The sequence below is a fragment of the Crocodylus siamensis genome, chromosome 1 (genome assembly GCF_052110815.1).
Source record: "Crocodylus siamensis isolate JL-2025a chromosome 1, ASM5211081v1, whole genome shotgun sequence".
Lineage (NCBI taxonomy): Eukaryota > Metazoa > Chordata > Crocodylia > Crocodylidae > Crocodylus > Crocodylus siamensis.
In genome coordinates this window covers 91227127-91245485 of record NC_143395.1, presented here as the reverse complement: position 1 = coordinate 91245485, position 18359 = coordinate 91227127, and the positions used below count along the sequence as shown (strand labels likewise).

Here is an 18359-nt window from a genome sequence, read left to right as displayed (position 1 = left end):
GAAGGGGATAACGCTCCCCCACATTATGACAGGGGCTGCTGCCCCCAACAAGGGCTCTGTCCCCTCCTGCTGCAGCAGCAGGGCAGGGGTACAGCCAGGCAGGGGCCCTGGGGGGCAGGGAGTGTGGTGGCGAGTGCAGACAGACCCAGCTGCCAGTGGGGGTCAAGAGGAGACTAACTCTCCCCCCTGCCCCCTCTGTATCAGGGGCCACGGTGCCCTGCTGCTGCAGTGGTGAGGGGGGAACGCCCAGCAGACCCAGCTCAGGTCCCTGCTGGTGGGATAGAGAGCAGGGAATTAAAACCCTCCCTGGCCAGACCTCTGCTCCTGCCTGTCCCTGTTCTGGTTGGGGAGCAGAGCAGTGGGGCTAGCTTGGCTGGGCTGGAGCAGAGAGCCCAGCCCAGAGAGAATGCTGGGATGCTGGGGGTCTCTGTTGCAACTTAAACCAGGAAGGGGTCTGGAACAGACATTGCATAAGCCAGTTTGAGCCAAATCAGTTAAGTCTGATACTTCATTCAACCAAGTTTATCTCAAACATTCAGCCATTTTGAAACTAGTTTATGTGCACTGAACATCTGGTTTAAACCAGCTTCTGATCACTTAAACCAATGTATGTGTAATGTCTGTCCCTAGCCTTAATGACAGTAGTATCTGCAAAGTGCTGGTTTGTTAACCAGTGTTCCATTGTTACTGTGGTGCTACTGAAATAGGTGGTAACACACCAAAGCAACTCTTTCCTCCTCCAGCATCTTGTGGCCTTTCCGCCAGGCTCTGTCCTTTTTTCATCTCTCTCTGGCTAGTCTCATCCACAAAAACAAATTCAGCTACTGTCTCTGTGCTGCTGCTTTTGTCTCCACAGTTGATCTATGAAACCATCCACCATCACCAATTTGTTTTGAAGTTTAACAAGAATTTTTAGACTATTTTTGGAACAACATGGGAACCTCCATAAATATCTACAAAGTCAATTCATTTGTTTCCTTCAAAGGTCCCATTTTAAAGCTCCTTTTCCCATGATGCCTACAAAAAAAACTTAATAATGGTTTGTCTGCTGGCAGGCTGAAACCACTGCCTTCCATGTTGACCATGATTGCTTCCTTCCTTGTACTCTCCTAATATGTCTGCATCTCTCTGTTGCAGAGGTAAGCTCCTTGGGGAAGGGCCTGCTTATTTTGTTGTGTGTTTTGTACAGCAGCTAGGACAATGGGGATTTGAACTATGACCAGCATGTGTAGGCTAGTATGTAGTACTGTACATTATAGCCCATATTGCAATACCAGTAATGAATTTTTTTAAGAAACAAAGTCTAAATTAAGACACAGCCTTGTTCTGCCAGTCAAGATCTAAAAGTAATAAAATAATGTTAAACTGGAAAACAAAGATACTGCTGTAACATGCACAAAACAGTAGGCTAGATTCTGCTCTGAGGTGCAATAGGGCTCTTGGAAACCATATCTTTTATGTGGTACCTTATTTTGAATGCTGGGTTGTGAAATAAATTGGATTACAAAAGGAGAGGGAGAATCTGGATTTTTTCCTTTGTAATTTTAAGGCAGATTAATAGGCAAACAGCTATATTTAGTATGAAAATTTTGAACCTGTAGAATTTTGCAGTTCAGCTACCAACCAAGTGAATGTCTATCAGCGTCCCTAGCAAGGTGATCTTAGCATCCAGGGGTTTATATTGCAGATAATCCTAGTATTGTGGAATATTACTTATATTGCTCTGGTACATAGCAGTATACTACTTAGACAGGAACAGCTGTGGAAGAATAAATAAAAACTGGAAAAATAAATAAAAGCCTTATCCTGAATTCTGTTCTAAAGCATTATGTCATAGCAAAATCTTTTTTTCTTGGACTTTGAGTGTGTTGCCTGGAGAATTTAATTTCCTGTTTTTCATTATGCTTGACTCTTTTTTTCTTTTGCAAGCTGCTGGCTGGGTTTGTGTGTGTTGTTTTGGTGTGTTAGAATGCAAACTGTCAAAATACTACAACTTATTTTTTCTAAAACAGAACTTGTCAACTTGAAATCCACTGAAATTTCAAAAGAAAGAAAATTGAAATTTAAAGTAGTTTTTCAGGACTGCATCTATCCCTGGTTTTCTTCTCCCCCAATGCTCTTATAGTCATTTTCTAGGTAAAAAACGTTTGTCCTTTGTCTTTGCTGTATACCAAGCAAGATAATGTCTAATGCGCAAAATAAAACTGAAAAAGAAGATTTATAATCATTTATTTATTTTAGATAATACACATGACTAAGGTAACAATGTATAACACTAACTGTTAAATAAATCTAGATAAGTGTTCTTTAGTGATCTTTAAATAGTAACAAGCCTGAGTTCCAGATTGCAGTGACACCACTGCAAATGTCATGCTTGCTTTTTTGTGATGTTTAAATGTTTTCCTTTATGTAATCTTCGCTGGTTTTTGAGAAGTGAAGTTCCACCACTTCATTTTGCCTCCCTTTTTTCCTACATTGCTAGTTCTTAGAAGACTAAATCGAATGTGATGCATTACATTTAAGTGAAAACAGCTGAGTGGTCTTTCTGACTTGTTTCTAGTGTATTATTTATGTGCCTTAACCATTTTGCTGTTGTCTGTGGAAGTTTTATTTATTCTTTCACTGGCAGTCTTCTGCTGGGCGGAGTTTGTTCAGCACAGAAATGGACTTAGAAATTTTACAGCATAAAATTACAGGAAAGGCCTGGTGGTGACACGTGGTGACTAAGTGACCATGATTACCAGGGGGAAAAGCCCCTCCCATTTCCCTTCCACCAGCATTTATAGGAAAAGCTTTTCAGGAAATGTTACCCTGATTTTTGTCGCAGTTCCAGATAATTCATGAATGACAGGACTAAAGAGAACCTTTACACTTGTGTAATACTGGTATTACAGCAGAGGAAGACAATTGTCTGGTATGTTCGAGCAGGGAACGAGGAGCTAAGCTTCCTGAATTCTGATTCCAGTTCTTCTACTGTCTTGCTCTGTGACTTCAGGCAAGTCACTTACGTACTTTGCCTTACTTTACCAAACTAGAACTGATGCTATAGCCTACTTCTCTCTGATTGCATGGAGACTAATAAATTTGTAAAGTGCTTTGAGAGTCTAGATGGAAAGATCAGATTTTTTTTTGATCCATATGCATAAAATAAATCAAATGTACATGTCATTACTTAGTAAATACTACAAATTGAACTGAATGCCTGTATGCATGTCTTCCCTCCCCGCCAGAAACTTTTTGGAATATCCAAGTGTCTCGTCTTTCACCCCAAATTAGCTCAAGAATATAGGAGGAAATGCATAATTGGTCTTCTGTCCTGTTAATAGGGGATTCCATGCATGCATTGCTTGTTGAAGGATCAAGGCCTCAGACTGTCTCTTGTTAAAGGCAGAAGTTGTCTCCTACTCTTCATATTTTTTTTTTATCATGCTTTGCCTAATAGGAATGAATGAGGACTGTAGGAGTTACTGTAGTACAAATGATGAATGGCCATGTTAGTAGCACTGTTCATCCTCCTTGCATAATATCCTCAATAAAAAGCTTTTATTCAAAAAGAAAGAAAGCAAAAGAAAAAGTTTTGCACTCTTTATATCACAGCCCTAAATCGGAATGTTTTTTTCAGGGTTTGTTTGTTTTTTTCAGTAAAAACAATTTCCACCTTTTTTTAGATGGGTCTTGTTTGTAACATGTTTTGAGATGTTGTTTTGTTAAATTATTCTGTCTTACTCCTATTAGGATTGCCTCTGTCTTGAAGGAATATACAGGAGAAGAGTTAAAAAAAAAAAAAAAAAAAAAAAGAAAAAGAAAAAATTGAATGCTAGTTCCACAATAGCTAAACTGAAAAGTGATTTGCAAAATAAGGGCAAGTTATCAACATTTTACTTAATAATGTGGAGGACTGGATAGGCACCTGGCTGGGGTCTTATGACCTCTGCCACCCCCAGTGCTCCTTCCTGCCCATGGTAGGAGGGGGGTCAGACTCAATGATCTGTCTAGGTCCCTTCCGACTCAGTGAGTCTATGTGATGAGTGTTTTTGTTTTTTATCTTCTTTTCCCCTGCCACTTCTTTAAAATATCTATTTATGCAAACCTAAACTCAAGTGCTTAATTTTAAGCATGTGAGCAAATATTTTGAATGATCATGACCTAAAGAATGTATCACTGTCTACATCTAACATACGTGCACTAACGACTGGTAGCAGGTTTTTGTTTTCAATGAGCATCAGAAATGTCCCAACAATATATTCGGTGACCTGTTTTCAGAACTATTCAAAACACATTTTGTTTTGGGTTTTTGTTTTCTTTGGGGGGCAGTTGACTAGTACTTTCATTTTCTCATTATACAAATGTAAATACACTCTCCATCATTCATACAACGCTTTTTCTATTGTTTGAGGAGTGTATAGTATTTTATGAGAAGTCTGTAACTCAATGCAATAACAATGGAAATTACATGGAACATTCCCTGTCTAAACGTACACACGTGTCCGCATACTCTTACTCAGTATCGAACCGTCTGATAGCATTTTCTATAATCTGTTTAAACCTCTTGATCACCTAAGGTCATCTGCCAAGACAGATTTTAATAGCCTGACTCATCTGTGTCATACACAGTTTATCTTTTAAAATGACTTTTAAAACGCATGCTCTTCCTCTTCAAAGCAGGGAAACACGTATACCAGAGGGATTTAAACTTCATGGAATCTTTTTCAGCCCAACTTTAAGAGGCATAAGCAAGGAATAGGTTACAATTGCAGCTATTACTCTTTCCACAGAAATGGAGCCGATCTCTTCCTCCTCCTTCCAGTGAGGTATTCCAGTCCATTTGTTTGTTTTTGGTTTTGTCTTCTAGCACTTTTTTTGTGCCTTCCCACATTTGTATTAATTTCAGCCTTCTCTGCTATGTATCCACAAACACATGCACACCACCACCTAGAGCTGCAGTTCTCAAACTGTGGTCCCCAGGGAGCTGACAGTTACACAGTGCCAATTTCTTCACGCTGCCAGCTGCTTCTGCAGGTGTCCAGGCTCTCAACTGCAAAGTGAATCAATGACAGTAAAAGCAGCTGAACCCAAGAAGGCTCCATCTTAGCTTGAGCCACATAGGGGAGAGGAACTGGTGTTAAGGCGAGGAACCAATAAATAGTTGGACCAGTATCCTCCGTAGCAGAGCAGTGGTGCTGCAGAGATACCTGTGGAGGAGAGAAGCATGCGCACAGGAAGAAAAGAGTTCTAGGGACAAAGGAGGCAGGCTGGAAAACAGGGGAGTGCAGGATGTTTTAGGGACCAGATAACAAAGAAACATGTGCTGCAGATTACTTAATCTCTCACATCCAAGATATTCATGTAAGAGGAAAAAGAAACAGTGTGATTTATACTCTTTGCATGATGAATTGGTACATGAAACCCAGGCAAAAATAGCTCAGTACTTTCCTGAATCATTTTTTTTCCCCCCTGGTAAGCACTTGCTGTCTCTGTGAGAATGATGCTGCAAGTGGGTCTCCACAACTACAAACCAGGAGGTCAGCTATGTTGAGACATAGCTTTTTAGCACTTGGGGGAGAGCTCCTTCAAAGCTGGAGTACTCTGGTAGTAGCATTGAAGATGACTCTCAAAACTAACATGTAATTTCCCTTGCTTTCCATTTTCTTAGGAGCACAGTAGAGAACAATCACATTCCCAGTGCCTTGTGGTTTGGGGGTGCTTCTAACTGGCTGTTGTCTGAATGCTGCTGGATCTCTGGGAGGAAGAATGGTTCTTGTACCACTGTACCAACAGTCCTTCCTTTCTTTTTGGCATTCACACCTGTGAAAAAGTCTGTAACATCCACTCCTGATGGCTTCGCCCATAGATGTATTTTCTTGCTAGCAATGTTCCATGTATTGTCAGTTGCAGCAGCCAAGGGGGTCAGTTCTCCTCGAGCTCCCTGTTTGCTGCCTCTCTGTTCCCCCTCCTGATGACTGGGCTTTTTCATATTATGTGCTGGCCATCTGGATCCCTCATTTATCAAAGAATGGCTTCAGGCTAACAGGGATGCCTCTGTTTCTCCGTGTAAGAGCAAGTCTCTAAAAGTTTCCTTGATTTTTTTTTTTTTTTTTAATGTTTTGTTGGAAACCTTTCAGATGTTCACAGGATAAGGAGCCTTTATGTATAGCTTGGCTTGGCAAAACATAAGCTATATATTTTCTTTGTGAACTGGATAAGTTTACACTGTTTTCTATGATCAGTTTTGATTGTTTTCAGAAACCCATTTTAATGTTTTTAATAGGTTTAAAAATACAAAGGGGAGGAGGGAATGTCAGAAAAGCACTAACCTCAGAAAACCCCTGAATATTTAATCAAAATGAACATGCTGTGCAGAGGTCCCTGCTCTGATCACATCCTAGCGGTGTCAGTGGCTGAAGGACTGGAGCAAAACTGTACTGAAACCCAACAGCAGTAGTCAAATGAAAAGTGTATAATACCTGCTAGAAAAAAATTGTGATCCAGAAGCTCTTCATTTCAAGTAAATTTTAAGATTATACAGTGGCCTGATGAACCTAAACTACATTAAAAACTTATGATAGTTAGACCATTGTTTAGTATGGTAGTTAACACTTTTTTGTATGCTGCAGCTGATAATATTGAGGTAGAACCTTCACCCACTATAGGTATCCAGTTTTCAAGTGGCAAAGAAGGGTTTAAAAAGCTAAAAAAAAAGAGTTGAGGGCAAAGTTTCTTTTAATTTATTTTTATGGTGTATGGTTGTGGTTAGGGTGGTTTCTTGGATTCTTGTATAGGTTTAGACATGAAACTTGTTGTAGAACTCAGATCTTCATTCCAGTCAGTAGCTGTATTTTTTGCATCCAGTGTTTTCCCATTGTCGGAAATTATGTTGGCATTTTGGCTTACCTAACAACCAGTGTTAGCTCTTCTCCACTGAAAGATTGATGTTCACAAAAACAAACAAAAATGTCTATCTTATGTATATTTATTTTCTTCACTTTTTTTTTTTATTTTTGAGTAAGTTAACGCTTGTTTACTGCAGGCTTCATCCACAATTCCTTGAAGCTGATAAGACCCTTTCCATGGATTGTTGGATCATACACCAGAAAGATGTCTGATCTTAATGTCAGTGAGCCTTCTTCCCCCACTGTTAATATTGAAGTAATTTTGGTTTCTAATGTAGATCTTGTATAGCTAGGGACTTACTGATATTTTTATTTTTATTTTTTTGTGGCAGCTGCCCGGCAATTTCACAGTCCAAGCACAGCGCCCAGCACCATTTCCATGGTCTAAGTGCAGTGCCTCTCCACCATGCCTCTAGCCAAGGAGGCCTGGAAGTCCCATCCTTCCCTGAAGAGTGCCAAATGGCCCCAGACCAGTGGTTGCTAACACATCAGTTAATGGTGCCCATGGGCTTAATCCCCTGATTGGCTTGCAGAAGTCATTAACAGTGTCCTAAACTACTTAATATGTCAATTAATGGCTTCCATGGACTTATTCGGGATTAAAGCCATGGAAGCCATTAATTGACGCATTATTATTATGCAATCTAAACACTTTATTAAATAATGCCATCTAAGTACTTGGTCAAAGCCTAAACTGAAATATCTTATGAAAATAAAGTTATACTATGCGCCAACATGAATTGTAAGTAATATCAACTATATACAGTTTATTAAAGGACATTATAAAAAGGAGTTTACTGAAATTGCTAACCTTCCTTAAGACAGGCAGTTCATGCTATGTATTAAATGGTAGAGACATTCTCTGTGTCTGTGGGGTGAACACTTGTCCAAACACTGAGATGGCATGCTCAGTATCCACCGAGTTCACCAAGTGAGGCAGGGTGTGGAAACCGGCCACAGACAGAGCTCCAGAATACAGGCATGGACCCGGGCATCTAGTACTCTGACAAAGGTTCATGTAAGCAGTACATTCATTGTTATGCTCTTTCCCTCATTCCAGGATTGCTTATAGTAGCTGAGGGTCAAAACTCAGCAAAGACACCTGGTTGGGGTCCAAAATGCGAGCAGTACGAAGGAAGAGGGCAGCCGGATGTCTGAACCATGATGGCAGATGGGTCATTCCTATAGAAGTGGTTCAGCCTCACTGCTATTGCCTGGGACAGGCCTTCTGCACTAGTTTTCACGAGGGCAGCTTGTCAGTTCTTACAATGGCCTGTCTTCGACCCAGCTTATCAAATCCATCACCTTCTTGTGTGCATGGTGGATCACAGCCCTGCTGGCCTTCAAACCACATCAGGAGTTCCATGAACCTCCATCACTTAATCTTGAATGTTGCTTCTTCCTAAGAGATCATGAAGCTTGAGCATGCATTGTGTACAGGGGGTGATTGCCAGCTCCTCACTCGCTCACAAACTGCTGGTAGTGCTGCATGTGCATGGCATGGTAATGAACCATGTGGAACCAGGAATTCCACTGTATGAGCAGCGTATGCATATGGCAGCAGCACAGTACCATGTGAGTGTTCAGTTTGGTGACTGACTCCTTGTACTGGACCTTATGACCTAGACAGTGCCTGAACGCTTTCTCGAAAGCAGACACCAGGCTACCCACCTCAGGGGACTGCATATGCCAGATGTCACCTTCTAGGGACAGAATGTGTGCATTGCAGATGATATGAACAGATTTGGGCAGTATTCCTTGGAGCACATCGGAGAAAGCCTTGCACGTGTCAAACAGGAATGCTGAAATCTTGTTAAAGTTGACACCGTAGCTGACAATTACCTTTTATGATTGCTTTGGATACGGTAAAAAACTGACATATGTGAGGTGGACTGACCCAATTTGAAACACAAGCATGTCCCAGTTGATCCAGCTGTCTGGTACAAATAAAATGCACAGCACATAGTTGTTCTTAGGGTCAGTGGCTTCATCAGCCACAGTGGAAAAGGAATGAGGCAGCCTTCGTGGACTGTATATGTGAAGCAGTCGCTGCAGGGAGGTGATTCTGGCGCAGTTTGTTGGACATGGAAAACTGCCAGCATTTGGCACATTTTGTTTTAGGTAGTCCCTTAACTTCAGGTGATCAAATTTCTCCAGCAGGATATTCACTGCAGTGAAAGCCTCCACAAGGGAAAATGCTGCCCCTTGACTTGCCAAGCTGCTTTCTGTGGTCCTTTTAAATGGGGAGGACACGGTCACTTGCTTCTTGGTCTGACCTTCAGACTCTGCAGCAGCCTTCTTCTTTGCCTTCCTTGGACTCCAAGTGACAATCGATGGATGTGCCCAGGAAAACCAGCAGTTACATTGCAGGAGGTACAGAACAGTCCACCTCTGTCTGCATGCAAGGTCTCTGCAGGATGCTGTCTTGTATGGTCCACTGCTGAAATGTATTTGGTGACCTTGGAAGACTTCTTTGTGTTCATCTCTTCTCTTTCTTAGGCTGGAGTGAGCATGCATGCTGCAGGAACATGCCTGTGGGTGCTTTAAAAGCCAGCATCAAAACCCTCCCATCTTCCCTGACTGGCTTCTGGACTGAGCCTACATTGGGGGCTCCGCCTCCAATCTGCTCCTCCTTCCCCCTCTGCTTCAGGATGCCAGGGCTTCTCGCCCTTTTCTGTTAAAATTTCAAATTCTGTTGGCCCCTAAATATACTTGGCTGAAATTGAGGGACAAATAATGATGATTCCCATGAAACAGGAATTGTATGAAATAGCACAGGGTAATATGTAGTTGGTATAGCCATCACCAAATTCTGTATTTGTATAAAACAGGTTAGTATCCATCTGAAATTTGACATTTATACCAGATTCACATACATCACAAGTAAAACAGGTTGGGAATTTATTTTAGCGAATTTTCTTTGTTTTTGTAAAGAATACTGGTTTTTTGTTAAGACCAAAGCTATTCATCAACAGGGTTGGTTTTGATACTGTTCTGTCCTTTAGTGTTGAGAATTTGAAAATTGTTGAAATGAAATTTGGGGCTTGTGAAGATACGTTTTACTTTATATAGTTTATTTTCTAAAAAGTTAGAAGAATAAAATTGAATGTTTTGAAATGTTTGTATTTTGGTTATTCTGAACCAAAAGATTTTCTTTGGTACCTTTTTTTCATTGCAATTTGGGGGAATTAAAAAAAAAAACAACCTTTCATTCTTTACATACCTCTGATTTGAAAACAGAATCCTGGATCTTAAGCTGTTCTAGCCCTAGCCAGCCCCTTGAGGCTAAGGCTAAAAGCATTTGTTTGAGAAGATTTTCAGCAAAAAGCATCACTTCCCCTGCCCTCTTCCAAAGTCCTGTTTCAGTGAAAACCCGAAACCTACATTTTAGATATTCTCTGTTTGAAATTTATTTAGAGTGTTTAGCAAACCCCAAAACTCCTGAAAAAAATCTTTTGTTCCCTTTTCTCATTGAAACTGTTGATAGAAACAAAATACATGATTTAAGTAGATCTACCTATAGCATTGTGTGTGGGGAAGGAGGTTCTCTCTCAGTGACAGATCCTGTTTTCAAGCAGTTATCATCATCTCTCCCTCCATCTCACAAGATCTGTTTTTCTTAAAGGTGGTAATCAGAAGTTAGAGATGATTTAACAGCTTCCAAAGCCTACTTGCATTTGTCTTTAAACCATTTTTTTTAATGAGTGAAGTAGAGAGAAGAATTATGAAACAGACATCTGTGCTGACACTACTAACTATACCCTCAAGTAGACTTCAAGCTTAAATTACCAAAAACTAAAATTTTACCAATATCGTGTAGGAGTTCTTCTGTTCTCTTAGCCTGCCAGAGGTTTTGAATCTCTGTCTAGCATTCTCTTGCTTTGTATAACAAGTACTGCTACTTTTCCTGTATAAGAAATGCATCTCTTCTCTCCAAACCTCATGCTTCCTCTAACCCAAGAGGCAGGTGTTAATGTTAGTTTAATTTTAGAAGATGGTGCAAACCCCTGTGGTATTATTTCTGGATTTTTAGGATGTGCAAGCTAGAGTAAATTGTTTCACTCTCTTAAGGGCCATTTGAAGTTATCTGAGATTTACCACATATGGCCAAACAAAAGCATGGGTGTGCTTTATGCATGCTCCGGGGTAAAGGGTGGAGGGGCGTTTTAATTAGAGAGGCTCTCAGAGCCATTTTAATTAAAGTGCCCTTAGTGTCACATGTATTCAACGTCCTGTGCTTCAAAGTGTGGTGGTGGGAGGTACTTCAACTAAAGCTCAGGATAGTAATAATGAGCTTTAGTTAAAGTGCCCCCACTGCCATTTTGAAGCATGGGAACCCTGAATACATATGATGCAAAGTCTGCTGGAGAACGCTGCTTAGCACGCTTCAGTGGACTCGATTAATTGAGTCTGCTTCGACATGTGCTGATTAGCAGACATCCAGCATGTGTGTAGGTGCCCCATGTGTCTGGTTTGTGTCCCAGCTTCCCTGAACTGTGTCCTCACTACCTTTTTTGCTGTATATTTCCCCTGAGAAGTTTAAAGTATAAATGCTGTATGTAGTGCTTGAACTTCATTTCAGGATTTAGTGAGAATTCTGAATGTCATAACACACCCCAGGAAGTGATGATGAGTTTCTCTTGCATAGCTGACTAATGATATAAGAGCACATAAGCCAGAAGTGCAAAATTCCCCCTTTGGTTGTTTAACTCATTCACTAGGGAGCTAGAAAAAGTGTCCTGGCTTTAAAAATAGCCGTCTCATACATCTGAATTTGGGATACTTGCTGTTCAAGAACCTGGTTCCTCTTTTAATTATTCTATCTGAACATGCTACCCAAGTTGTTCAAACACAAAAGTAGACTTCCTTGATTTAATTTTTTTTCTTTCTAGCCCAAACTCCTGGCAGATAGAAAAAATGATGTTGATACCAGAGTAAAAAGTCCCTTTCTGAGACTTCCTGCCTTTTTTAACTATCTTCACAAACTGTGCCTATGTTAAATTAAATCTTCCTTTTTTATTCTTCAGTATGGTTAGACAAGTGGTTTTGAACCTGTGGTACATGGATTTCCGGGAGTCCAAAGACTATGTCTAAGGGGCCCACAAAAGATGACTATATTTAATCAAAACTGTGTAAACATCCACACTTATAATTCAAAAGGTTCCACTCCTCTATTGGAAAATTTGTAGGAGTCTGCAAATGAAAAAGTTTGAAAACCAATGATCTAGGCTTTATTCATAACCATCAAGCAAATAAATGACCTCTTTTCCTGATGCTTTATTTTCATGTTCCATAACAAGCGTTGTTGATATTTTTGAGGGTATACTTTCTACTAGATATGTGTGCACTGCTGACCTGGGTTCTTAAGCTTCATCCATACTCTGGTTTGTAACCCCATGGAATATAACTTCAGGATGAAAAATGAATTCATTTATCACTTACTTTTACTAATGAGGTTTTCTCTTACTATATAATCTTCAGTGACTTGGGTGTATAGGTGATCAAAGAATCTAATCCAAAAAGGTACCCCAGTCAAGGAAACCATCTCTGCATCTTCCCCTGTCTATAAGTATGCTATGACTTCAGGAAGAAAGCCAGTCTAAAGATCTACCAGGTCTGGAGTCTGATTACAAAGCTCTTTGTTTAATAATCCCTGCACAAAAATTTCTGTGCAACATTGTAAAATTATTTAGTGATCATTAACTCCATAGATGCCTCTCTCCAGGAAAACCCAGTCCCATACTCAGTCCTAGAAAACTCCATATGTGGGCTGCAAACTCAACATGTATTCACTTTTTTAAACCTTTTATAAAGCATTTTCCATATGCTTTGTATGTTCGATCAGATCCTTTTAACAAAGCAATTGTTTATCAAAATTCATGTAATCAATGTCTTCAAACCACACATACTTACAAGTCCTTCTGCTTAATGAGCGAGTCAGGAAGCTTACTTTTCTCCATTTCAGACCCATTCTCATTACTGCAAACCTATTCTAAAGGTCATTGTCTTAGTTCCATGTTCCCCCTGCACCAATTTGACAGAGACAGATGTGTATTTTACTCCACTTCCTGAACGATTAGGCACTGTTGACGCAGCCCTTACTTTTCCCCAGCCTCTAGTTCCTGCCTATCTTCTTTCTCCCTCTTCCTTCCCCCTTTTCCCCTTCCCACCAAGCCTGTGCTCCAACAAAAGTATGGCTTCTCTCCTTCAGCAATTTAAAAAAAATGTTTTGATGTTATTGCTGGTCTGCACTCCAAGAGTCACTCTGTCTAAGGATTTAGCCTGAGGGGGAAATGGGAGTAACAGTCATCTGAAATTTATTTGGTGTCTGTAAAAAAAAACAAACAAAAAAACAAAAAAAACCCCCCACAACAACAACAAAAAAAACCCAAAAAACACAACAACAACAAAAAAACCAAAAAAAAAAAGTGGCATTTGTCCATTTTACTCTATATATTTTTCAAATTGTCTCTCTGAAGCATACTGTATGGGGTATTATTAGTATCCTGTCTTTACCTTATTAGTTGCATGATATCTTGCATACAAAGACTTATAATGTTCTGGATATATGTATATTTTTTTCCTTTCTTTTATGTGGGTTTCAAAATAAGAACGGGCAACAGTTTCCGCAGTTCATCGTTTTCTTTGGTGACAAAAAGAGACCATCAGGCTAACTAGTTCTTTAGAGTGGGGTTTAAAATAATTGCATGGCTCCTGGTACCTGTTGCATATTTTTTACCCAAGTGAAAATTGAGTAACCAGCATAACACTGCAAGTGATGTGTCTGAGCAGGTCTGAAGATATCCTGGACTTGTTTTAACATTTTGCATGAGAAGTTGATTTATTTCAGTGATGAGTTATGAAGGATCAAATCTAATTATCTTTTTCCTAAAAGTGTAAGGAGAAAGGGGAAGATTGATGGGTGCAAGTAGAAAAAGTACTGGGATACAATTTGTATTATTCTAACCAGTTCTTATTTTTTCTTTGCAGGGCTTGTTCTATAGCTGTTTCTGAAGAAATGTGGTGAACATTAAACTTACGGTAGTCAGGGGGGAACATTTTGGTAAGTGCTGCCTTTATTTCTCTCCACAATCATCGCTGTGACAAAAAAGCAATGTTTCAACCGCTTCTTTTCAGTTTGAATTGCATTTAGCTTGAGGAAAATACACTTTCACAAAGGCACAGTCAATAACATTAAATTATGTTTTTTTTTCCCTCTACTTGTTTCAGTATGGAGACTTTCTTTCAGGGGATGAGGAGAAGATAAAAGAAAACATGCTGGGCCTTATGGCAAGGATAGCTATGGCACTTGATAGTTTAATTTGCTCAATGGCTTCTGCTTATTATGTTGTAGCTGTTCTGTAGTACTCAAGCTGCCAAGGTAAAACCAAGAGCAGAGAGGATTACAAGAACCTGGCTTTTAAAAAATGCATGATAATAAGGGAGAAAATTAGTACTAAATTCAAGTAGAGATAGCATATTACTTCTGAAAGCCAATCTTTGCAGTCATTATTCTTTCATGTTCTTTTAAATAATCTATATCTAAAATGTCTGCCTTGAATTTTTACTTCTTCTAGCCACAGATGTTGCTTTTTTAATACTTACCCTGTTACATAAATTCCATGTTCAGGCCTTACAGGTTTCCTCAGCCATGGGACACTGTTGTATAACAGTCTTGCTTGGAGACGGAGTGGATGGGATTTGAAAGCTGGGAAGCAAAATGTCAGTATGCTATATTGTGGCCTATGCTCAACAAAAAGAAAGGACAGAAGTAATGTAATAGAGGTCTAGGAGGACTTGTAAATAAGTCTTTGCAGCTGGAATGATTTTGTGCCAGACTTTTTGCAGGGCAGGGAGGGGTTTGAGGGGACAAGCGTATTCCAGTTGGATTTTCCTGGTGTATTGTGTGTTGAGAGGGGGAGTTGCACTGATGAGTGGCTTTGAATGGAAGCAGCTCTTGAAGCTGCAAAGTTCTGGCAGCTCCAGAATACCCAGCCTCTCTGGAATGCAGAAGCAAGGTTTCAGGCAGCCCCCCTGCCCTACACGCACAGTTAGGCACTCCCAGTCAGGGTACCACCACACAGATTGAAGTAAAGTGGATGCGTCTTTATGTTCAGGAATTTATATAAAGAATTTATTTACAGCAAAGTAGGTAGTCTTATTACTGATCTCACAAGGATCTGGGGCATAGCCTTGTTGCTCTCATTCTGCACCAGTTACTGCCGCCTCCCCCAGACTATCCTAGGATGTCACATTTCTTGGACACTGTGTTTCAAGGAAGACTTACTTTGTCACACAGTTGGTTATGTCTCTGCAGAAATCTTTTTCTTTACATTTTGCCTTCCGTAAATAGACTGTGTGTCTTATTTTGGGTGCATGTGGTATGTGAGAAAATACAGTAAAAGAAATATCACCAGTAGAAACTTTTTAAGTTTCTTTGAATTTGATAAGTATGAGCGGTCGCTTACTGAGTTTTGGCAAGCCATCGAGGGCCACATGACAGGCAGCTGGGGACAGATAAATATTAATTTTTTAGGGGCCCTGCAGGCTGGATAGAATGGCCTGGCAGGCCACATCCAGCCTGTGGGCTGCATTTTGCCCATTCCTGATGTACCTTGTTTTTTAGACAGCAAAATGTAGAGAAAAGATTTTTCCCAGAGTCATGGCCTACTGTGACATAGAGTAAGTCCTCCTAGAAACTGAAAGTGTCCAGGAAGCGTGGCTTCCCAGGAGACATCTGAGTAGTCTGGGTGAGGCAACAGGAGCTTCGCAGGACAGCAACAAGGCTAGGCCCCAGACCCTTGCAAGGGCAGCAACAAAATTGTTACTTTACAGTAAATTGTGTTTTATGTAAGTTCCTATATATAATAAGTAATGTTTCTACACCACAAGCTTCATGAATGCTACAGTCTCCATGCAGCAGCCCACTTGCCCTAAACCAGATTAACTGCTGCTTCAAGCACAAGCTACAGTGCTCAGCCAATAGCTAGGGCTGTGAGAGGGTTAGCAAAGGACTCTGCCCCGTCTGCTTGCTGAGGCTAGGGACAAGAGGCAGCCGTCTTGGCAGCCTTTAGAGCATAGTGTCTGCATGCTTCTTTTCCAGTTAAGATGTGTGCCCCTATTTTGAATGGCTGATTTTGGGGGGAAAGGTGGGCATAGTATGCAAGTAAATGTGGTATTCCCCAAAAAATCACCTGAAAAAAGATGTTCAGAAGAGGAAATGGGCTTAGTCTGGCAAAAGTTATATGCAACCAGAAACTTAGAGTGAGATGTGCCAGGCAATCTCAGTAGGGAATGACCAGCCCTCCATATAGTAAGGTGTGTAACTATTGTTGTGGAGAACATCATAGAAAAGCCTGCAGGCTGGAGTTGAAACCTTTTGTTCAATGCATGGTTTGGGTGGCATGAGAACACTGTATATAGATAATAAGGATGATTAATTAGGGGTAGTGAACAGGCTGCCACCTTAAACGCAAGGAGGCAGGTTTTTGTAATATATGATAACATGCTGAAGACTATTTGTAGCTACGCAGAAGAACAGATAAAAGGCAGCTATAAATTTGTCACTTCTTGCCATTTGAGTGCTCCATTTCATAAATTACATCCTTAGCATAAGTTTAATTTTAGAGGTGTACATTCTTATAATTCACTCAACATGAAGTCTGCTTAACATGAATCATGAATTTTTGACAGATAAATGCAATCATCTTCAGTGGGCTTTTTTTAAAGATTCTTTTACAGTCCAATACAACTGAAGTTACAGAAACTAGATTAAAGGCAATAAACATTAGTTTGTGATATAGAACACTGTAACGAAAAGGTTTACTTAATTACGGGATTTATTTCAAGAGATTAGTGGTGCCGTTTGTGCAATTTATTTTAAGATTCACAAACCTTGCATCTGGCCTAGAAATAACTGCAGTAAGGGCGTGGTGTATATGTATGGGCACAAATATTCTTCACTACATTACTCGCTAAGTTTAAGCCACTGCTACATTAGTTCAGCTTTGTTACTGTCTGTCTCTAATCTCTTCATTTGGCATGAGAACTATGAAAATGTATTCAGGAGAGCAGGATAAGGAAGGAGAGAGATCTCATTACAGCTGACCGACACTGAATATTTTTGGACATTGAGCTGTTTATTTTAATCAGTTTTCTGCCCTCAAAGATAAATAAAAATGTGGGACAGGGTTCAGAGTGACAGAAAAAGACTTTGAAGATCATATGTTAATAAGCTTTTCAACATGTCTTCAAAGATGTGTCATTACATACCTTTAAATAAATTAATGGGCAGGTCTTGTCCCACCCTATGAGCTGAGCTAGATTCCTGCCTACTATATCATTCTCTCAAGCAGTTAAAGCTAGAAGTACTATAGGGAGTGTTCTTTGTCACTCTGCTGTAGACCCCTGTTGCTAAACAAGGAGCAGCTTTCATGGGCTTTGAAGGCTGTCCCATGCAGACTACATCAGATGACAATGGTCATAATAAGGCTGGGGATTGAGAGGAGGAATCCGCTGATGTTTAAGTTGCTAATTGGATGTGAATCCTCACTATAATAACCATGTAGTGCATATTTCTAAAGAGTATGTATTTATGCTACATGTATCATCATGGAATTAACTACATTATTTATGTAGTCAGCTAAAATTGCCTTTTGTCTCTGTGATCTGTACACCTACCCCCTGCCCACCTAACCTTGTAAGTCTCTTTACCAGATTTTCTACCATCACCCTTTTAAACAAAATAACTGTGCATAAAAAAAACCCATCAGACAAATGTCATTCTTTTCCAAACTGCATGGTAGCCTGAGTTTGAAAATCACCAAGGCTTGGAATTTACTACATGCCAACTTGATCTAAAGCCCAAAATAACTAAATCTAAGAACCAGTGACAGGTATAGAATGAAATAACAATGCATGGTCTGTTTAGACTTTAAATAGCAATCAAGAATCAAGAAGCCACTTTTCCAGCAGCAAAGAGCATGCATCTAGCCTGAACAGATATTTCACCCCATATTCTCTTGTTGTTTTTAAGCATCTATTTTATATTTTCTTCATTCCATGCTATCTTTCCCCTCTTTGCTTCAGTCACTGTGATTCATGTGTGAAGTTCTACAGACTGAGGGATGAAATAATGAAATCTTGTTTGGCAATTTTCTAAAAACCTAATTTGATTTTTCAAGTCCTTGAATAAGATCTGAGATATCAAATATTGGGCACATCTACACGTCACCCTACATGTCTACATGTGATCATCAGCTATGATGACAGTGGCAAATTCTACCTATACACCCATGCATGGCACAGTAACCACCCATACTGTGCTAGGTACCAAAAGGAAGTATTAAAGCACAGCGCCATAGCAACATCACTGCACAGTAACGTGTAGATGCATCCATTGTCACTTTTTTGGTCCCTTATTCCTGTTAGGCCAGTTCCTGGTCATCCGGATATATTTTACTCACCTAG

General features: G+C 40.0%; 1 protein-coding gene across 5 annotated transcripts in view; it reads left to right on the top strand.

The window, feature by feature from the left end:
• Positions 1–18359, top strand: part of FYN (FYN proto-oncogene, Src family tyrosine kinase) — a 209501-nt gene that overhangs the window by 73645 nt on the left and 117497 nt on the right. For all 5 annotated transcript variants that reach the window (XM_090038119.1, XM_090038110.1, XM_090038091.1 and 2 more), the window contains exon 2: positions 13881–13953. The gene's annotated coding sequence lies outside the window, so the exon portion shown is untranslated. The remainder of the gene's footprint in view (positions 1–13880; positions 13954–18359) is intronic.